Genomic DNA, 24,058 nt, shown 5'->3' on the forward strand with positions numbered 1-24,058 from the left:
GGAAAGTTGCAGGAGCTCCATGAAACCAAAAAGGTAAAATAGTGCATTAAAACAGTTCCAGATTGGCAGAAAATGATGTTTCCTCTTTATTGTCGGGAGCTAGAGAACTTGCTAGTAATCCTTCATAATATCTAAAGTGGATATAACTGTGGAGGATTCTATCAACTCTATTAAATGATCTGTTTAGGCATGGGGTTGGTTGGCATTAGACTGCAAAAGCTCATTTACTTTTTCATGGTTGATAGAAAATCAGCAAGTCGCGTCAGATGTTTCCACCAAAACTATTAGGGAGGGTCCCTGACTATAGAAATTATCTATGACCTACGTGACTCAAATGTTCTTGGTCTTTTTCTTCATGATCTGTCTCTGAATGCCTGGCAACCTGTTGGGCCTGAGATTAACTGATATTCCTGCTAGGGTGTAAGCATTGTGGAAAGATCTAAATCCTTGAACACTTCTTAGTAACTTGGAATATATATCAGAAAAAAGATTCTCAAACACGTTTAGATCTTGTTGCAGGACACAGAAATATGTAGGCATCAAGGTGGACTGGGCTATTACAAGTATTTGCCAAATACTGCCCTTTTTACCTATGCGATTACATATAGTGGAATCACAATAGACTACCACTGAATTTTCACAATTAAAACAAGCTAATATTTTCCTCAAACCTCAATGATTGAGGGAATAATTGCAGTTCTTCCACAAACATTTTTAAATGGAGACAGTTGGGAAGGAGTTGAGAATGTGGGCCTCTCCTAACGGATGTAGCAAATAAAATGATCATACCACTGCTGTACAACAAAATAAAAATACAAAATATACCAGGGTTATTGCTGAAATAATGTTGCCATTATTCCAGCAATTCCTCTACCGTTACTACTGGGCCGTGTGTAAACTCTGAATTGGGTGGAGTTTAAGGAATACCATCAGCAGAAATGGTAGTCACTGCTGCCGATATTCCTGCTCCAATATCTTCCCAAATCCTAAAGAGGCCAGTCTGGAGAGGTGGCATTGCCATTTGTAACTTCCATGGAGGCTATAAGAATCAGGTTAATATTTGCCTTCCACTTCTTCAGGCAATACTGCACACTACCCCTTTGTCACACCCTGTGGTGCCCAATTGCGTAGCACAATATTTGGCAGCCCCCCCCCCCCCGCAAGCTCCTTAACAAAGCACAGGGCACTCTACACCCCGAGCCGGTCCGGACCACCATGTGTGCGCAATGTCCACGATGATTATGCCGCTGCAGGGGCATGCACTACTGCAAGTGAAAGAAGTAAATATGTTTTTCAATCAAAGCTTAAATCTTTAATGTAACATAGAGAGAAGGGGGCGGTGCCTGGTCCCAAAAATATACCAGCCACCATGTGATTGCGACTGAGCATAGTGAGGGAGCCGGAACTAACGAAAATGGGTTGGGGGGATCTCCGGGGCGGATACTTTTCCCTCCCCAGAATAAATGTTTTGAATAATGTGTTAAAATGGTGCATTGAACAGCACACTGTCTGGGCCAACAATCGGTTTTGTAGGGTGTATGGTAAATCATGAAAAAAGTACAATAGATGCAAGTCACCAAAAGTGCACAGGGCAGTTCTCAATTCATGATCATGCCGGTCCCTGCAATATATGCCACTATAAAAAACATTTATATGCTGACTGTGCTCATACATGTGCATGCCGGCTCCCCCAAAATATGCTAGTATTCCTTTGCATTTTTCTATAGTTTAATTACTGGCACTGGGCACAAAACTGGCTCTGCCAACATATGCCAGTACTCCAATGAAAGAACATACTCCCGTTGGTTTGGCCACTAAAAGTGACATGTCACCATAGGAAAACTTGTCCAAACTGGTTCCAATGTAAGTCAGTCTAGACCCATAAGAACACTTATCTTGCTTGGTGCACTACTTATCATGCTTTACTTTTTTAGAGATGGCAAGTAATACATGTCATGCCACAGTAAGCAATGGCTAGACTGACTGCACCAAAATGCCATTCTAGCCAGGGAATGGCACACATGAACTTGCCTTTGCCCAAAAATACCAGTAAAATATGTACAGTCAATATAACATGTGGCAAAAATGCTCCAGTGATCCCCATTTTCCCAGGGCCTTACACACACATGCACCCACTTTCACCCACCGGTCACTCACCCATTCATCTCATCTCACACTCACTCACATTGGATTCACCACAGAGGCACACTCCACACCCCATCTAGAACATTCAAACACACACTACCATATGCATGCTCATTCACCCACCAATCACTCACTCACTCACACCCTCTCTTACATGCACTCATTGCATTCTTTACACCCAGAACATTCAACGGCACACCATCACATTCATACACATACACCCACTAGTCACTCACACACACATTCTCTTACATTCACTCATTGCATTCTTTACACAGACACATACCCACACACCCAGAACATTCAAAAACACACATCACACCACTTCTCATTGACCCACCAGTCACTCACGCCTTCTGTTACATATTCTGTAGCCTAGATCTTTCCAGAGTGGATTCCTACCACTATCATTCCCACTCAGATCTACTCCTCTTTCGAATGCATCGTCTGCAGGCTCTCAATCTCTCCCAGCCACTCTCTTACTGTTGCTACTCTCTACCGGCCCCCTGGTCAGATCACCTCTTTGCTACCTGGGTGGGCTGACCTCTCTTCCTCTCTTCTGGCCTCAACCACTCAACTCCTCCTCCTTGGTGACCTCAACATTCACCTTGATTCTCCCTGTCCCTCAACTTTGCTCTTTCGCGACCTCTGCGATTCCCTCCCCCTCCCTATCCTCCTCTCTGGCCCAACGCACTTTGCAGGGCACACACTTGATGTCTTGATCTCCTCTAGCCTCCCCTTCTCTATCCGTCTCTCCACTCCCCTCTCTTGGAGTGACCACTACCTCCTCTCCTCTTATCTCTCTCTCTCTTCCCCCCAAGCCAAGCCTATCCCAACACTTCCACCTACCTTCCTGGATACCCGGCCCATGAAGCATGTGTCAGTTGAGGCTTTTTCTGCCACCTACTCCCCCCCCCCCCCACATCCTCTGGCTGACTCACACCCTGACACAGCCCTGTCTCTTCTCTATTTTTCTATTTCTGATACTCTTGATGTTCTTGCCCCTGTCATGAGGATCCGCCTGAAGTCCAAAGCCAAGTGCAATTCCTGGTATGACTCAGACCTAGCTCCACTTAAACGTAAGTGTAGGGCGGCAGAGAGAAAATGGAGGTATTCCTGTTCATCCTCTGACAAACTGGCCTGTCGCCTACTCCAAAGGCAATACCGTCTCTCTGTCCGTACCAAGAAGAGAGTCCACATTCAAGCCCGTGTCTCTGCGGCATCTAACAGCTCGGCTGAACTCTTTAAAATCGGCAAGGAGCTGGCCAACCCTGCTGAAGTCTCTACCTCTCCCCTTGCCTCTCAGGCGCTTTGCAATGCCCTGGCCTCTCACTTTATCTCAAAAACCCAGGACATCTAGTCCACCCTCTCCTCCACTCCCTCCCCTCTCCCCTCTCCGTCTGTACTCACTGACCCTCCTCCAGCCATCCACCCTCCCTCCTTCTCTTCCTTTCCTCTTTTCTCCCCTGATGAGGTCGCTAGACAAGTCCGATCTATGAAAGCCTCATCATAACAGGTTCATCCCTGTTCCTCTAAAACTATCAAGGACCAGATTGATACCCTCGCTCCGGCCTTTGCCGATTTCTGCAACCACTCCTTTGCCTCAGGATCCTATCCCTCCCCTCTTAAGTACACTCTTGTGCATCCTCTCACCAAGAAACCCACAGCTGATCCCTCTTGTCCAGCCAACTATCACCCAATTTCCATTACTCCTTTCTTGGGCAAACGCCTTGAAAAGCTGGCCATCTCTCAGCTAATCCTTCATTCTGACACTGTTGGGTGTCTCCATTACCATCAGTCTGGCTTTAGATCTGGCAGAAGCACGGAAACTGCTCTCCTGAACATCTGTGAAGATCTGCTTTCCAACCTTGACTCTAGCATTCCCTCTGTCCTCATCCTACTCGATCTCTCCTCTGCCTTCGACACGGTCAACCATACCATCCTGCTCAACCATCTCTGTGATAACCTGGGCATCACCGATCAGGCTCTTGCCTGGCTGACCTGTTTCCTCTCTGATCGACCCTCCCAGGTCCAACTTGGGTCCTTCCTATCATCTATCTTGCTCTCCACCTGTGGTTTTCCCTAGGGGTCTAACCTCTCGCCGTGGCTTTTCAACCAATACCTAGCAACTTTTGCCCGCTGTATTGCCATTTTCTGCTCAAACTTCCAGTGCTACGCAGGTGACACTCAGCTCATTTTCAGGCTGCCCTCGGCCACCTCCTCAACCTCTCTCATCACTGATTGCCTAACTGCCATTCAAGATTAGTGTGCCGCCAACGATCTCTGTCTGAATGCCAGCAAGACTGAGATCCTCCTCATCGGCACACCATCACCTTCCTTTCCCCTCACTCTCTGGCCGGCCTCCCTTGGCCCTCCTCCTATCCCCACCTGCGAGGCCAAGAACCTTGGTGTCACCTTTGATTCCACACTCTCCTTCTCCGCCCACGTCGCTGATGTATCAAAAAAGTCAAACTTCCTACTGCATTTCCCCAGAGGTACGCTTCCTTTCCTCTCATTCCCCCAGAAGTTCACTGTCTCCCAAGCTCTGGTTGTCTCTAAGTTGGACTATTGCAACAGCCTCTTTCTTAATCTACCTACCTCTACTCTCTGCCCTTTGCAACTTATCCAGAACAGGAATGCGAGACTTGTCCTTGGCCTCAACCCCTGGGATCGTATCCCTCCAGCTCTGAAATCTCTCCATTGGCTCCCAGTGGATGCAAGGATTACATTCAAAACCCTCTGCATTGTCCACAAGGCTTTCTGGAGCCTGGGTCCAACATACCTTCAGCTATCCCTCTGCAAATACTTCCCATCTCGAGCACCCCGCTCCTCTACCTCTAACTCCCTAAGGGTCAGTCATTTCTCAAAGAAACGAGCTGGGGGTAGATCTATGTCTTCGGCTGGGGCCTCCCTCTGGAACAGCCTCCCTGCCACTCTAAAACTTGAGGAGAACCATCTCTGGTTCCGGAAGTACCTCAAGACCTTCCTCTTTGCTTCTGCCTTTGCCCCCCCTTCGCCCCTGCTGACTCTACTCTCCCTTGGCACCATGCACCTGGCCACCCTCTTTCCTCCGTGCCCAGGTACCTGCTCCTCTTACCACCCGCACGCACTGCCTCTGGGCCACCCCTCACACTGGGGTCTGTATCTGTACCCATACAGCCCCCACCCCTTTGTTTTGTTCTTCCTGCACTTATCAGACCTACCCAGCCTGTTGCCTTAAACCCAGCACGGCCACTTGCTGGCTGCACTCCCTCTCTTTGTTACCTTTTTATTTATTAATGTATTTATTATTATTTATGTTTTTTTCCTCCTTGCTCCGCACTCTCCTTTTGTTCCCCCTTCCATGCACTTCTCCCTCTCCCCCTCTACCATGCACTTGCGCGTTCTCAATGTCACTGGGCCTAGTAAGATCGTTGTTTTTGTTTCTCCTCTGTTCTCCTTCCCTTGCCTTGTCGCGCTCTGAAACGATTGTGTATGAGTGGAATAGAAATACAATATAAATATCAATATCACTCATTGCATTCTCTGCACAGACACACACTACCCGCCCAGAACATTAAAAATACACATCACATCACGTCTGATTCACTGACCGGTCACTCACAACTTCTCTTACATTCACTCATTGCATTCTGTACACAGGCACAAAGCCGCCAACCCACCTAGAATATACAAAAACACACCACATCACTTCTCATTCACCCACCAATAACTCACACTTACTCTTGCATCCACTCATTACATTCTCTACACAGTAACACACCCAACCACCCAGAAAATTCAAAACACACATCACATCACTTCTCATTCACCCACCAGTCACTCACACTTTCTCTTGCATCCACTCATTACATTCTCTGTAGTGAATGTTCTGCTGAGACGAGGCCGGTCTGGAAACAATTACAGCACACAGGGGGTGGGAAGGAAGAGCGCGCACATGAACGCATGCTGCCCCACCAGCAACTCAATCAGATTTTCCTGCATTTATCCATGGCAGACACTGAAACAGCCATCAGGAGGCAGCAAACCCACCAAGGTCTGTGCCGCCAGTGACACCAGGGGGAACACACAGAATACGCAACTCCAGAAAGTGTGGGCTAGTTCATCCTCGCAGGGTGCAAGGGGAAGTAAAGTGAGCACACACAAGGCAAGAAATGTCGGGGGACAACATGCTCATGGTGCCCCTTACATGTGCAGCAAACCTGCCCACGAGAATGCAAGGCAGCCTCATTGCACAGCTACCCACACACTTCGACCTAACTGAATCTAGCAGCCTAGGTCCACGCTGGAAGAGATGGATCAGAGACTTTGAGGTGTGCATCAATGCAATTGGACCTATAGATGAAGAAAAAAAGCACAGCCTTCTTAGATTGCCCATCAGCACCAATGTCAGAGGCATCGTAGATGAACACCCGGATGACGCAAAGGATACGTATGCAAATATAAAGGCAACCCTGACAGACTATTTCACTCCACACACGATCGTGTACTACGAGAGGCATGCCCCGCTATTGGCCAACAGTGTTCAGCCTGTGGGGGAAATAATCACTTTAAAGCGGTGTGCCGCATGTACCGAAGTCAGATGCGGGTCGAAGTAAAACAGTCCTCTGGTAGGAACCAACCAGTGCAAATCCCCCCCAGGGCATACAACCAGACATTCAAACCTTCTACAGGCAGACCCAAAGAAGAGAGACCTGAGAGAAGGCCACATGACTGAGCGGCGAGTGACTGGAGGGATAGCAAACCAACAACAACGAGATCGAGAAGGCGACCTAGGAGATACATACGGTACCTGGTTGAGCACTCACAATCGGACAGCAGGTGAAGCGTATCATCCGGAGAAGAGACACAGAGGAGTGAAAAACATCGAGAGGAACCAAGGAGGAAAGTATACTTGTATGCACTAGTCAACCCAACAGCAAAGGAGCACAGCCCAACCCTCATCATTCAAGTAAACCAGACACCCGCCGAGTTCCTAGTCGACACGGGAGCAACTGTTAACGTAATCAGAGAGGAAGTGTACGACAACATCCCACAAGCCCCGTGGCTCCAACCAGCAGAATGTCACATCTACCCATATGGATCAAAAACACTGCTACCATGCAAGAGGTATTTTATGGCATAATGCACATATAAAGGACAGTCGAAGAAAATCCCCATGCATGTACTTGAGGCCGCCACAGAGAGTGGTTGCATCCTAAGCTACACGAAAGCCATTGACATGGGCCTGATCCACGTGCTATACACACTGATGGTCCACAAACACTTGGACCCGAAAGCGAAAATTGAGCAACTCTTCCCAGCTCTGTTCAAAGGCCTGTGGAAGTTAAAGGGACACCAAATAGACCTGCAAATCGACCCCTGAGTTCCCCCAGTGGCTCAACACTATCGAGGTATCCCGAGAAACATACAGAAACAAGTCGCAGAAGAACTCCTAAAACTTCTCGAAGGAGACATTATTGAACTAGCAGAGGGACCCACCCCGTGGGTATCCCCCATCGTCCCTGTGCCAAAGAGGGACTCAACAAACATACGCATATGTGTGGACATGGGCAGGCCTAACGAAGCCATTCTGTGAGAACGACACCAGGCCCCTCACATCAGCCAAATGGTGCATTTGTTAAATGGTGCTACTACATTCTCCAAACTAGATCTCAACAAGGGATATCATCAACTGTAACTAAGTAAAAACTCTAGATACATCACCACATTTGCCACTCACCTAGGCCTATTGAGGTATAAACGGCTCAGTTTTGGAGTCTCGTCGCCAGCGGAAATCTTTCAATCTGAAATTTACAACGTAATAAAACACATACCAAACTGCCTGAATTATAGCGACAACATATTGGTGTTTGGACAAGACCAGGAGCAGCATGATAGCACACATGCACGAGTCTGCATGGCTTTGGAGGAAGCCCACCTCACCTTAAACAAAGACAAATGTGAGTTCAGGAAGCAAACTCTCCAGATCTTTGGACACATCTTCTCTTCAGATGAGATGAAACCGGATCCTGAAAAAGTGTTGGTGCTAAATGAAGCTGAAACGCCCAAAAATGTGTGAGATCTTCAGTCTTCCTCGGGCTTGCCAACTCCTTCACGTGCTACATACAAGACTTTACCTCCATCAGTGAGCCCCTCAGAGCTCTCACAAAACAGAACACCGATTTCACATGGACAGAGGAGTGATAGCAGGTGTTCCAAGCGATCAAACAATGCATATTGGATGCCAAGAACATGGCCTACTTCAACTCGAAGAGGAATACAGAGTTGGTGGTGGACGCTAGCCCGGTTGGCCTTGGCGCCATCCTGACGCAGATTGACATCAAAGACAGTACTGCCAGGAACATCATATCCTATGCCCACAGGAGCCTCTCAAAGACGGAACAGGTTTACTCGCAGGCAGAAAAGGAGGGACTCGCAGTGGTATGGGCCAGTGAGCACTTCCACCTTTTCATGTATGAAAAACCATTTACGGTAGTGACAGATCATCAGGCACTGCTGTTCCTCTACAGGAGTCCACAGGCCAAGATGCCACCAAGAGTATCCCGATGGGCACTAAGGTTACAGGACTACAGCTTTGACATAGTGCACAGACCAGGAAAGGAACACAACCCAGTGGATTTCTTGTTGCGGCACCCTTGCAAAGAGCCTCAAAGCTCTCGCTCCATAGCAGATCAGTACATCCACTATATCGTACAAAGGTCACGCCGAAAGGGTTGGACCCTCATCAAATTGCACAGCAAACAGAGAATGACCACGGTTTCCAAGTTGTCCTTCGATGCATCGAAACAGGACACTGGAAGCAGGCTAAACAGGCGAGGGAGAATACCTGCGAAGAAACAAAGCAAGACATCACCTACCTAATGGCTGCTAAGGACAAAGTAAGCAAGACAACTGAAGGACTGCTGTTAAAAGGAACCAAATTAGTGATTCCCTGAACACTACCACGTAAATTGCTAGATCTAGCCCATGAAGGCCACCGAGGCATAGTCTCGACAAAACGGAAGCTCAGACAAAAAGTGTGGTTTCCTCGTTTAGATACCCAGCTGGAGGACCTCCTCCAGCACTGCCCCACCTGTACAGTCATCAACTCACACACACGGGCAGAACCCCTGTGCATGACAGAACTACCGGAAAAAGCATGGGACGAAATTGCAGTAGACTTCTTCGGTCCATTGGAAGGGGGTGAGCACATCCTTGTGGCTGCAGATGAATACTCTCGTTTCCCCGATCTACAAATAGTGCGATCAACTCTGCATACCACACCACCCCCGCTCTTGAGAGGATGTTCACCGCATACGGCATTCCACGCATCCTAAAATCAGACAACACCGCTCCATGCACAGGACAGGACTTCAAGGCATTCTCTGAGTACATGGGTTTCATCCATCGTCGCATCACGCCACTGTGGCCGCAAGCGAACGGTGCCATGGAACGCTTCATTAGCAACGTGAGGAGGAGCATACAAATCACTAAACTGACTGGGGAACCTGTGGGGAAACTGTTATTCCAGCTTCTACGAGATTATCGAAACACACCCCACAGCACCACTTGGAAGACACCCTCCAAAGTAATGTTTGGCCGGAACATAAGACCCAGGCTCCCCACATGACCAGCCCTGATGAGCGCGACAAAGGAGATGCTGAAATGCGATAGCAAGACTCAAGACTAAAAGAACAGATGAAGAAGCTGGCAGATGGAGACAGGAGAGCTCGACTCAGCACCATGGAGCCTGGAGACGTCGTCGTAGTGCGTCAACCACAGGGAAGGAAAGCGATGGCCGCATTCGATAAAGAGCCCCTTACATGAAACATGTAAAAGGCTCCCTCATCACAGCTGAAGGTGAGAGAAGGAGCATCACCCGAAACACATCACATTTTAGTCGCATGCCGGGCCTCATTCCGGACATTTCACCCAGCGTCGACTTCACCACCCCAGGGTGGGACTCATCCTATGAAGGAGATGGAAAGGACTAGTGCAATGAGCGTACCCTGCCCTATCCTGAAGACAATGAGGGCCCTGAGCCCGTGAGGCTCACAAGCAGACCTCAGAGAGCTCAAAATCGACCTCAGCGATTGATTGAAGAGATGAACTAGAGACATCATTGTGTTCAGTACCGGGGGGTGAGACGTCGGCACTGCAGTGCTCCCTTGTCACGTGTAAGGGGACAGGGAGCTGTGGGAAGGGGAAGGGCGGGAGGCAGGAGGAAACAGTTCGTATTGGGAGTTAGAACAATAAAGACACGTTTGTCTCATCCTCCCATGTCCGTCTCCTCACTTGTTTGGCCTGATTGAGAGAGACTGTGACGGCGCCTCAGGTGAGGCAGCTTCAGAAAACGTTATACTAGCTGTCCAAGGATATGCTAGGAGGTATTTATTTGGAGGGGAACGGCCTCAGGATATCAGGTAACTTACTCGAGCAGGACTAGGATATATCTGCTTACTGCTCTCACAGGGTCTAGCTGATCCCATTATATCCATCCCATCGCTTAAAATGGTACATTGAAAATTGGCAGAGGCTGTAAAGTCCATCTGGGTATACAGTGATTATGTGGATGTGGCAATGTTCGCCAGGTGGTGACATTTCCCAAGGAAATGCACCCTCCAGAAAATCCAACACTTTCCCCAAATATTCTAGGATCAGAGGTAATAATATATCATTATACCCGCCCTAGAATATTTGGGGAAAGAATTTTAAGGGGTCAGGAAATATATGTCGCCTACCTGTCGACATTTCTACAGCGACATAATCACATGGAACTTAAAATCTGCTGATGATATTTTTCGGCAGTTAGAACAACTTGCACAATAGTCCTTAAAAAGATGATAAATCCATGGACAGACACATCAGTACACAACATGGTTCCAGAGCTTGGCCACACCCAAATGCAAATATCCAGCCGTGAGGTGGGAGGGAGTAATTTGCAGGACAGTGCGTTGGAATGGTTTGGGTACGAGCAAACTATGCACCAATCTCTGCCTTCCACTAAATACAGCAGTGTTCTTGCAAGTCATGTCCTTTGGTTTCGGGGATAACTTGCTCAAGGCACCTGTGAAGTCTGGGTCACCGGTAAGAGGGATATTTGGGGCCTTTGGTGGATTGTGCAGAACTAACCCCTAGCCCCTGCCTGTGGAGGCTAGGTCAGGGATTTCAAGTGTGTCTGGTTTGATCATGAGTTCACAAAGCAATTCAGCCAGGGAGACCCGTTACTATTCTGGGTTCATCAGAAAAAAACATAACATTCCCCTGATAGTCCTGGTCAAGAACCCCAGCACCCACATACATATGGCGGCTGGCTGAGCCCCCTGTTTTGAGTGCAATTGGATCATGGATACCCAGTTTTCTCTCCATATTTCATCATAACTTAGGTCTTTCATGCTGGCAAAAGTGAGTACTGTACTCAGTCTGCTGAGGTCCCCCCCCCCCACCCTCCACCTCAGAAGGGACAGTAGATCAACCACGGGTGAATGGCCTAATTTTTTGAACGACTTCAAGTTTGACCTCCTTTTTAATTTACGACTCTCAGGTAAACAATCTCTGAACTGTACCTGGGGTTGCAATCGTTTGCACAATGCTGTGTTATCTATGTACAGTGCTGTGATGCTTTTAAAAAAGAATGGTGCACCCTTGCAATTGCCACAAAAAATGGTAATCGACATTAAACGAAAGGGGCTGAAAACTGGCATGGAAAACATTTAGGCGATTATGAATTAAAATAGAAAAGAAAAACTCCTTTAGCAGTGCTAAAACAATATATTTTCATATTGCCTTTTGAAATGCCAGGCTTTCAAATCTCACAAAAACAATCCATCTTGACCAAAATGGAACCTTTTCCAATTATGTGTCAGGCTGAGGGCATATTCAATCCTGTTTCTCTTATGAGTTCTCCCAAAAATCTCTGGATGCAAGTGCGTTTCTTATTTTAACAACGGGTTATCAAAACGGTAGTTTCCTAGTCTTCAAGGAAAACATGCTTATTCGTTTTCAACCTCAGTTTGGTGAACCATTTTTGCACAATGCCCCATTCTCCATTAAAGGCCTCATTCTGAGCATGTTAGTAATGATTAAACCATCTGGTATTTTAAATGCCACTTGTTTTCAAGCACGGGGTGCGTAGAAAACTGCCTGGAATAAAAAAAAAAACCTATTTGCCCCATGCTCTACTTTCTGTGTACATCGTGTTATAAGTATCCCAATTTAATCCATAATTTAAAATAGGAGGTATTTAAGCTACCACATGCTTTTACTGTTACCACCATACTCATAACGAGTTCACCACTAACACCACCACCCCCAGACATATCTCTCTCTCTCTCTCTCTCTCTCTCTCTCTCTCTCTCTTTCCCTCTCTCTCTCTCTCTGTCTCTCTCTCTCTCTCTCTCTCTCAATTTCATATCCCCCGTCCCCATCTACCTCACCCCCGCGACTTCCCTTGCCTGGCCACACCTTTCCAACTCTGCTCACACTCGTGTGCGACAGGGGCATGACAGTTTGAGTTAGAAAGAAAACTGCTCGGAGCAGTCTGAGCGGTCTTTCTAAATCCGTCTTTTTAAAATTCGAATACTTAATGCCCAAAACCCAGTGGAAAATCCTTCATTTTTTTGCTAAATGTAGAAATAATAATTAAAAAAAATGTGACCCCTCTTCAGATTTATTAAAGGCTATCATGACATATCTTTCAAATGTGTTTTCTGTGATGCAGTTCTCTGACATGAATGCCTGCTGAATTTATTCAACAAGATGCTTTTAACCAGGAACACGGAGAAACTTGTTTTAGTCCCGCGCAGCTCCTTCTTAATGAACATAGTGATGAAACAGATGGCTTCATTAAATTCTGCTTGAGGTTCTGCGGTGTACATTCTTACTGGTGTATGCTTCATTTGTGTATTAATTTGTTTCCATCAGACTTGACCTGATTTTGATTAACCTCAGATTTGTCTCCAGGGCTGTGTTTTTCAAAACTGATTAATTCTGCAAATACTATAATAAATTACCCTTTTTGCAGATAATTTAAAGCAAGCTCAAGCTGTCCCACACGTGTCATTACAACATGGGCTTGTAATTTGGTTTCGTTGCTGGGATTGTACTTTTCCATGGCAACATTTTCTTTTCTTAAATTATATTCCTTTTGCACATCTATTTCATAGCGACCTCGAGAAGGATTGTACAAAATAGCCCATACATCTGACGATTCCTTTAGGGGAAGGCACACGGAAGATGTAGCAGCTAAAATGCATGAGGTATTTTGGACACCGGAATTAATTAATACATTATCAAGAGTAGGTAATGGTAGTAGCATACCTCTGTATTATGGACACTTCCCTGTATGATTTTTGACTGCTCACAACAACAAGACCTTTGCACGACACATTATTAATGCCATTAGCTACACATTCACGTTCTTGAGGTGGGCGTTTCGTTCTAAATAGAGATTGTGGAAACTGACTATGTACAGCATTTGCCATCCACATTTGTATTTGCCAAGATGCGATGAACTGTTTCCCCAGATATAAGGTCATGGGCCTCATTACACGGTAGGCGCTAACCAAGGCGCTATTAGCACCATGGTTGCCGCCGGTATTTTACTGTGTCCGCCTTGGTGGATGGGGGAATTACCGCCCTACTCCAAGGTGAGCGGGGGCGATAATTACCCATTCACCAAGGCACTTCCCCATTCCCATTTTTGCCCCCATAGGGCATAGTGGGAATGGGGAAGGAGCTAATTAGGGTACCGCAAATTGCGGTACCGTAATTAGCAACGAGGTCTCTTTGCGGCACCCTACTTTAACGGCTGGTAAAACCAGCCGTTAAGGTCGGGTCCCGCAAAGGGAACTCGTAGTAAGGCGGTAAGGGTTTACCAGTACCGGTGCCCTTATCGGTACCGGTAAACACTTACCGCCTACCGTGTAATGAGGCCCATGTATTTTATCGAGAGGCCTCGAGGAAATGTATGCCTTTTTATGTTCACCATTAGCACTAAAGAGAAACTAACTACACCTTACCATTCTCGCCACGGTGTGGCGCTAGATGAAATCCACAGTGTCCATGGGCAAAGATGTATTGTGGCAAATCATGATCATGCATGGGTTAGAAAGTGCTTTGAACTGTCACCTCTGAAAAAAGGGAGTAGCCATTGGTGCTGGGTTTGAATCACACCGTCTGAATGCCTTTTATTTAACTGGTCTTGTTTTTGTCCATTTTATTTTGTTGTAACCTCTTGACAACCAGCCAAGGCTATGTTAGTTCATCAAAATCTTTTACTCTCGTTTTTGCCACCGTTTTTTTAAATTTCTTTCATTTGAAATTTGGGTTGCTGTGGAGTAAGTGCACCCCAGTGATATAGAGATGGTAACCTCCTGAAGAGTGACCTACCCTGCCTCTTACCTCTTCCAAAGTTTTTGCAACCTTTTGAATGACTGATTTCTGTCTACTCGGGATACAAAAAGTCAATGGGGGTCATTCCAAGGTTAGCGGTAAGGGAAAAACGATGCCGGTAAAAAATTATCGGCATCGCTTACTGCTCCGGGCTATTCCGACCAGCTAAACCGCTATTAGTGGCACCGTAAATAACAGTGCCTCTAATAGCGGCATGGGCGCAGGCACGCGGCGCATCATACCGGCAATAGCTGCATGCCGTAAACTGGAGGCATCATAAGTCAAGCGGACATGCAAATACCGGCATCATGAAGGCGCTAAAAGTGGATACCGGCATGCCGTAAATACCGGCATCGCTGACCAACCGTAAAATGCCATGTGCAGTGTACCCAACTGCCACAGGTGCACCCCATCAGCACAGGTGGAGGCAATGGAGTCTGAGCCTGTACAAAAGGAGCACACCCACACACCACCCCCCTTTCCACACCAAGATCAATCCAATAGTAGCGTCAATACTTCAGCTGGAGGACATGCTTGCATTGCAACACCAGCAACAACACCAACAGCAACAGCAGGCACCACAGAGGAGACGCAGCAGGAGAAGGAGGGTGAGACAGGCCTAGCATGCCCCACCAGTGCAGCCAGCGTAACCACGCATGCAGCCCCCAATCCCAAACATCAGAGCCAGTCCTTTCAACCCAACCCTGGAGCAGAACCACACCCTGGACCGTCTGGACCGGGACACCATCAACACCATCGTGGACATGATACACGATTGTCAGCCTCATTGAAATATGCACCGCCATCCACCCTCTACTGAAGGTAGTGTTGGTGCTGCTCTTCCTTTCCACAGCCACCTACCAGCACACAGATTCTTGAAACAAAAAGTGCCCTCCATGCACTGGCAGGCATGCCAAATTGTATAGGTGCCCTTGACTGCACCCTCGTGGAGTTGGTGGCCCCGCATGCCATGGAGGTGGTTTACCACAATCGTAATCAATACCACTTCAACAAGGTGCAGATGGTGGGCGACGCCAGCAAGTTCCTCATACATTGTTGTACCGATATCCCGGATCAACCACAGGAATGCTGCATGTCACCATGGGAAAAATCAGCAAAGAATGCCTAACAGTGCAGAGCCTACTGCCAACGCTCCCCATCAGAAAATCCTACAGAATGCTACACATCACTAAATGGACACGGACACAGCTGTATGCGTACACAATGCATGAGCAACAAGACGGCAGAGCACATCATCTTGAAGAAGCAGCCCACACCATTATTCCATGGCACATGACACATTGAGGGCATTAAAACGGGGTGCATACATCAAGGGACATGTGCTTGTGGCCAACGATAATCTGGCACTATGTGTATCCGACACAACGTTCCCCGACCCCGTGACATTGAACTGCAACCACCTGTTGATGATGAAGGGGATGAGGAAGATGTGGCTGCACATCATTGCGGTGCCGATGCACAGGAGGGGCGTGCTGTGGGTCAGTCAGTGATTGCACAATATCACTGACACACATGGCTGCAGAGGGTGACAAGTTAGTTTGACAGAGGGCACTGGGTGTGGGGGTATATGCACACTATGCACTGTATATGAATAAATTACACATGCGCAATGATGAATGTCCACTCAGGTCTTGCTTTTGACACAACGGGTGTACTGAAATTAACAATGATCCTCCACCACCCTCACCCGCTCCCCCTCCCCCCACAATTCCCCCACACACCCTCACCCCCTACCCCTCCCCTCACAACTCCCCCACACGCCCTCACCCCCCTACCCGTCCCCCACACACCCTCACCCCCCTGTCCCTCCCCCCACAACTTCCTCTCACCCTCCCCCCCTATCCCCACAACTCCCCCACACATGTCACGACAAGTCTGTACTGCCTTCATCAGGCTGCCCAGACTATTTTTTAGCACTCCCTGGACCTGGTGGCATCATGTCTGACTGGCACAGGGTGCACAACGACCTGCGGAGTGGGCTGGTCTGGGTAGAGCTTGTCGAGGATGGTGTGGCCGCCTACTCAAATTGGGTTGCCAGACGTTCTGACTCCATGGCATCGGCTATGCGGCTGAGTACCTGCCGCAGGGCGGATACCTCTTCGCACAGGCGGCTAGTGTTCTCCGCAAATATCTTGCTAATGGAGGCGATGTTGTCTGTGATTGTCTTGCCTAGAGAGGCGATGTTCTCCCGCCACTCCTGCCATGCCTGGGTGTTGTCCTCCAAGGACTGCCGCACAAGGGCAGTCAGCTGCTCAGAACGCTGCAGCTCTACCGGTGCACCTGTGGAGGTGGACGGTGCCTGGGTGTCATTCTCGGCCTCACTGCTCTCCACTATGGGACTAATGGCCCCTTGAATTAACTCCCCCACAGACTGCTCCTCCGGGTGGTGCCATGGTCTGATTCAAGTGATGTGATTTGGGGGGATGGCAGCGGACTGGGCGTGCGGGGCAGTTCTGAGGAATCGTCCTCTATGGGCACCCATACCTCTTCCTGTGCCTCCTCCTCAGCCTGGGGTGCTGTGGCTGCCACCTCCCCAGCCAGACTGGACTCTGCCGAGTGTGGAGCCTTGGCTGTTTCCTGTGGCTGTGAAGCAGGTGTTGGCGCTTCCGCCTCAACGGCCCTTGGCAGCACCAGTGCCCTGGCAACCTGAGGTGTTTTCACTGGTGGTGCACAGCGGGCCTTGGGTTGTGGTTTTCTGTGGGGTTGAGTCCTGGCCATCGCTGTTTTGGTCTGAGCCTGTGGGGGTTGAAGAGAGGGACGGCATGAGTGATGTTTTGATAGGCATCATACATACATTTGTACAATTGATCATCCACACAATCGAGGGTAATGGGAATTTGAGTTTGGATGATCACGTTGTTTGATACATGGGTGGGCGATGCAGGCATATGTCGGGGTCACTCATGTTGGGCAAGACCTATGGTATGTGACATACATATTTGTTGGGGCCTGCATGAAGTATGAATTATGGCATTTACATTTTGTGTGGTATGTGTCAGGTACGGCATTGCCTTGCTGCAGGCATCTGCAAGTGTCTGTGATGCGTCCAACTTTGCTGGGAATGTGTGTGTGTTGGGCCATGGCTTGCCTCTTTGAACAGACATATTTGTTGACTTTCATCAGACTCTGCATTACAGTGTTTTCTTAGGACACTCACCTCTATCCGCCGATGTTGTGGCGCCACACTCCATGTCTCTGACACCTTCTATCCCCTCAATGCCAATCAGACTGGCACAGATGTCCTCCCATCGGGACAGCTTGAAGGGGGAGCTGGCTCCTCCACCTGTTGCCATTGCCTGGCTCCTGTTGGCAGAGAGTATGTTCCGTACTCGCAGCCGCAAGTCGTCCCAACACTTCCTGCAGTCTTTTATTGTGCGTGGGGTGTTCCCGACTGCGCTCACTTTCTGTGCCACAAGTGCCCAGATCTTTTTCTTTCTTCGAATGATGGCCTCCCTCTTCATGCTCTGGGCAAACACGATGTTAGCATGTTCCTGCAGGGTCCCAGCTAGCATCTCCAACTCGTCTTCGTTGAAGCGCTCCTTGCGCAGGCGGGAGGCGCCCTTCTTAATAGCCTTTGGCATTGTGGTGTGTTGGAGGATGACTTTCCATGAACAGTAGTGTCCCACAGGTCCTCTGTGCTGAGGATCGCAATGGATTGTGTTTTTAAAGATGGCCACCGTGCTCCTTCCCGCTCCGGTGCGATGACGCTACATCCGGTTCTGCTTATTTACGGTGACCGTTATTAGCGGTCACCGCGAATAGCGGTGGCCGCTATTAGCAGTGACCGCTAATGCTGCATTGGTTAATGCCGGTAGTGAAATCTGCGCTATGCATGATGCTGCTAATGGCATGGGGCAAAGCTTGTGCCCGCAAAGTCGTAATAGCCCTCTATTAGTGGGATCTTGACTACATGGACACGCTATTTGCGCCATGCTGGTAAGGACAGTTACTCACCTGCAAACTCGTAATGACCCCCACTATGCCTAGATTAAGGTGTCTGTCGTTGATGGCCGTTCTCAACATATCTATGACACATTTAAACTTTCCAAGCTCCTTGTGTACTGTGAGGGGTCAGGAATGTAAAGTTCATAAATGCCTCACTATCCCTACTCTGATGAGGATTTCCCTGCCTAACATAAACTAGAGAAACACTCTAGTAAAGGATATCTGGCCCTCACACATAGATATAAAATATACAAGAAAATATATAGCAATTCACAACAACAATATTTGTATTGGCAACACATTCAAAGTCTCTCTTTATAACTGGATGGATTCCCCTTCCCCAGGTTTTAAGTAGGATTCAGTTCCACTGTTCAACAAAAAGAAACAAAGAAATCCAGGTTCGAAATATAGTTCCACACTGAGTGAAGTACCGTGAAGTACCTCTTTGCCTGCCGCTCTGCTCCGTGGACGTCTGCTGTGACACATTTCTTGTGCTTTACAGTACTAATCAACTTCAATAAGACTCTACCGGGACTATCTCACGGACTATCTTCCAGTGTGCTAATCTATTTGTTCTATTGCATTTTTGTTTAGAGCCTTTTAAAAGCCAAGATACAGCTTGTTATTTCCATTTTCAATAAGCCACAGCCCTTTGGGCCCGTAACTTCAAAAGTACCCTCGCGCGCGCACCGAGTGAATTACTGTGAAGTACCTCTTTGCCTCTTCGCTGAGGAGGCGAGATGCAGAGGTGCTTACACGGTACTGTCTTGATCAGCACCATGTTTCATTCAGTGAGGTCACTCAAGACTGATATGCCGCCCTGGTTGCTCCCTCTAGAGGACAATAATGGAAAGAATGTTTCATTTGCAGTAAATCGAGCTCGAACGGTAAGCCTTCCTTGCTCAACACCAATGGCTGGCTCCGTTCGGAAATCTTCTAAATATCTGATTAACCCAGTTAAATCTACTGATATCCGCTTGTTTGGTATAGAGCGCGTTACCAACAAAATCCGCAGTGTTGGAATAACTAATCAGTTATTATCACTGCAAGATGGGCCCTCTTGTGTTGCCATGACCAGACCCATCCCTTGTAGGTCACGTGTGTTGCCCGTAGTTAAAAAAAATTGGTTATCAAAACCAACTCAACCTCATATTGATCTGTCATTAGCGTCATGTCACAATGTCAGTGATTGTAAAGAGTTAGGAAATGTATCTCTAAGTGACAGTATGCTCTTAAATAATGTTCCATCTACGGTGCTGGTTGAAGGGGCTCCGGGTCCCCTATTGCCTGTACAAAGTGATGTAGCTATAATTGATCTGGATCTTGACCCGAATGGCTCTGGCTTTTCAGCGGTGATGCTCCCTGATAATTTGTCTGAATCCCCTGTGATGTTTCCAGACATCAGTTACTCTGGCTCTGTATCAAATATCTTGTTTTTTCCTCCTCCACTAAGACGTCCAGTAACACACACAGAAATGCCTTTCAGAAATAAGAGCATTGTGCCCTCCATCCCACCAAACGATAAATTGGTGGAGGCAACTTTGCAGGCCATGAATTGGCTATTCTGTCTCTGAGCAAACTATTCGACCCATTAAATACCAAAGTAGATCAACAAACAATAACGCAAAACAATAACGCAATTGATAAAATACTTATCTGGCAAAATGATGTCGGAATATTCCATGGCCTAAAAGCTGCTGCCACGAGGGTCATAGATCAAATGAGTATTGGGTGAACTTCTGTTGCTTGTCAAACTACTTTCAATGTAATTTCTACTGTAGAAGTGACTGATAATCCAATTTTAAGTAACCTACTGGCGTCCGTACTTCCGGTCCCATGTTTTAGCAACATAATTTATGACATTTCTGACCCTATTCTTCAGGAAACCTTAAAAGCTAAAGAGCAGAAGAAAATTTGTTCTGAAGTTGTAATAGAAGGAAGACAGAAAAATGCCTATACAATCGTTACTCTAAACCAAACCGGTAAAAGTTAAAAAAAATCCACAGAATAAGTTAACTAAATATCAACAACCAAGAACTAATACTTCCTCATCTAGTTCGAAACTGTTTTTCAAGGCGATTAACCTTCGCAAAAAGAGAGTGGAAATTTCCTCTCAGGCAGTGACAAAAAAACATAGACTTCAATCACAAGCTAAAGCTAATACTAACCCTTGTCAGTAGAACATCCACTGGATTATGCCCTGTTAGATGATTTGGTTAAAGAAGCAACCATGCAAAATGGTAATGAGCCTAGTACAATTGAGGCTAGTTCGGCGAACTATATTAGATCATTGGTCCCGATCGCTCATGCGAAAAAAAGCGAAATGATTTCCCATGAGTTCCATCGGCAAGAAATCCGGAAAGCTGTTATTGCATATATGGCTGGTTTTCCTGCCATGGCTGCAGTTCACAAAATGCAAAAAAAAATTCAAGCTCCAACCGCATTACCTTCGAATAAGGTGACTGACACTTCTTCTCAGGTAAAGTCAACTTCTAATAATCAAATCCATGGGGTACCAGTGCCAATAGTGCAATCCAGTTCCTTACGGGTGTCTGACATATGTGATAAAGGATCTGCCCCTGGTTGTTCGCTGCCATTTTTACCTTGCAACACTGTTGATGATGTTCGTGGTTCTCAGTTGCATGCATCCCGACCCTCCATGTTGAGTAGCAGTGGGACCTTGTCTGATCTACCATCAGAAATGCTACACCAGATTGAGACAGCATTATTGACAATTGAAGGAAACGGTCGACCGTCGATATCATCGTTGGATGTAAAAATCCAAGATTCACTGACCTCAAAAACCTCAAAGACTTATCCTTCTAAACGTCCAGCTCCACATTCATTGCTTTTAGCTTGTCGTCCTTTGCCTTATCCGCAATTTAAGCTTAATCGTAGCTCAGTGATGGCAATATTCTCTGATCTTCCACGGCTTGATGATATAAGCTCTCATGACATTGAGTTGGTTGAATTTATCAATGATAAAACTTTAGCTGTTGTAAGATTATGGATGAAGTCAAGAGCCATCCAGAATATAATCTGGGCCTCCAAAATGGACCTAAATGATCTTGGTTTTGTACCTTCAACCGAGATGGACCAAACCTTAGACTCCAACTCTGGGGTACCAGTAGTGCCCCTTTCTGTTTCAACCTCTAACACTCAACAGACAGAGAAGGTAACTCATCAAGTCTCTAAAGGTTGTCAATGTTAGTGTGGTAATAGTCAACATTAACTAGTAGTAGTGAGCAAGTACAATGAAATGTCTCTATTGAGCTGGAATACAAGAGGATTTAATCACTTTCTAAATAGTGATCAAAGCCAAATTGGAAAATTTGACATTGGGCCTCATTACGACCGTGGCGGAAGACCATGGTGCTGTTAGCACCATGGTCTATGCCGGTAAGTTACCGACTCCGCCATAGAGAAAGGGGGAATTACCACCCCATTACAAGGTTGGCGGGGCGGTAATTCCCCCTTCCTCCATGGCCCTTCCCCATTCCCATTTTTGCCCCATAGGGCTCAATGGGAATGGGGAAGGCGCTAAGTACGGTGCCACAAATTGCGGCACCGTAATTAGCACCAAGGTCCTTTTGCGGGTCCCTACTTTAATGGCTGGTCTACACCAGCCGTTAAGGTTGGGTCCCGCGAAGGGACCTCGTAATTAGGTGCTAATAGGTTAACGGCACCGCAGCCTTTTACGGCGCCGTTAACCCATTAGCGCCTGGGTCGTAATGAGGCCCATTGTGTTGTTTCAAGAGACTTGGCTCTCTACACCTCCATCTTAGGATAATCACAATGTCTTTCTTAATTGAGCAATAAATCTATTCAAGAGAGACCCTCCTCTGGTTTGTTGACTGCTATAAAAACAGATACAGGTCTAAAAGCTGAATTTTGGGCAGCCCCAAACAAATATGTGCTAATGATCAAGGTGAAGTTTCAATCAACTGTGTGTGCTGTGATTAATGTATACTGGAATCCGGTAGGAATATCTGATGCTTGCTTTATAAATGATATAAATGCATTGCTGGATATGGTAACATGTGATAAATTGGCAACACAGATCATACTAGCTGGTGATCTGAACCTTAACTGCTTTCAGGTGAACAAATTACATGACAAAGGCCGATTTTACCGTTAGAATTACTTGGATAAATCTCATAATATGCATATGCTAAATGGTTAATTTCACTCTGACATTCCTCCACACACGACATAGAAAAGAGGGACAAGTGTAGCAATAATTGACTACATATATGTGAATGATATCATTTTGCCAAAGATTTCAGATTTTTGTGTTACTCATTCTGATTTAAGTGATCATAATATGCTCAAAATAAAATGGTATGGTAATTGCGCAAATGCAATGATTCCAAGAGTGCATAGTAAAAACTACATGATTCTAAATCCTGGGTTGAATTGCCTCTGATGGTCGGAGAATACACTATGCCAATTTGATAACTTCCTGGCTGAGTCTTTGGTACATAGTCCCAACCTTTCCAGCACGGCGGGAATAGTATATAGCGATACAATGCAACTCTTTTCACTAAAATCATGGGCCTCAAAAAAAATTCTAAACCATCGTCCCACATTTGATCATGAGGTTAAAACAAAGAAAACAACTTTTAGAGCTCATTTGAGAGCTGCTCTATCCTATGCCTCTAAAATCAAGGATATTCTTATTAAAAAAACAAGAAACAAATATAAAAACTGGTTAAAAAATCATAAGGCTCAGCTATATCAATGTGATAGTGCAACAATGTTATCTGCTATTGCCACCAAAAATATGGCTAAAACATGGTCCATTATAAATCAATACACATATGGATCACAAATAGCTGTTCAGCTAAGTAATGTTACGGAGGATAAGTGGATTGCCCATTTCAGCAAGCTTTACTTGCTTCTTAATAATACTAGATTATTATCATCACTTGAAATTCCAAAGCATGTTTGTCTCACGTTTGACATGGATGATATTTTATTCTATATTAATAAAGCTAGTAACTCAAAAGCTTCTGGCCCTAACGGTTTGTCTAATAATACACTCAAACAACATCCAGAGCGCTGAGCCTCTATTTTATTCAAAATCTTCTCAGCCATACATTTTTTACAATTGTTACACAAAACCTGAACTCACTCTATAACATTGCCCATATATTTAAAAAAAAGGTGACCGGCAGAGTTCATCCAGCTATAGACCAATCTCCTTGTTAGACGTGCCAGGCAAGATCTATTGCTGTATATTATTGGGAGAACTAAATGTTTGGTAAAAAAAAACAATTTTATAGATCCCTTTCAAGCCGGTTTCATTACTGTCATAGGTACTATCCCAAATATTTTGATTGTCAACGCAATTAAGTCTCAATCTGCCACTCGGAAACAATCGCTTTATTTAGCATTTATTGACTTCCGAGCGGCGTTCGACTCTAGTGATCCTAATCAGCTATTCATTAAATTACGAGCTCAACACTGTCCTCCATCTCTGCTTGTACTTATTATGCTTTTCCACTCCGATACATCCATGTAAGTTCGCTTAACACTTGATGGCAGACTCTCTTCGTTGATTTCTACTCAA

Source organism: Ambystoma mexicanum, chromosome 7p, assembly GCF_040938575.1.
Source record: "Ambystoma mexicanum isolate Mex_15411 chromosome 7p, UKY_AmexF1_1, whole genome shotgun sequence".
Lineage (NCBI taxonomy): Eukaryota > Metazoa > Chordata > Amphibia > Caudata > Ambystomatidae > Ambystoma > Ambystoma mexicanum.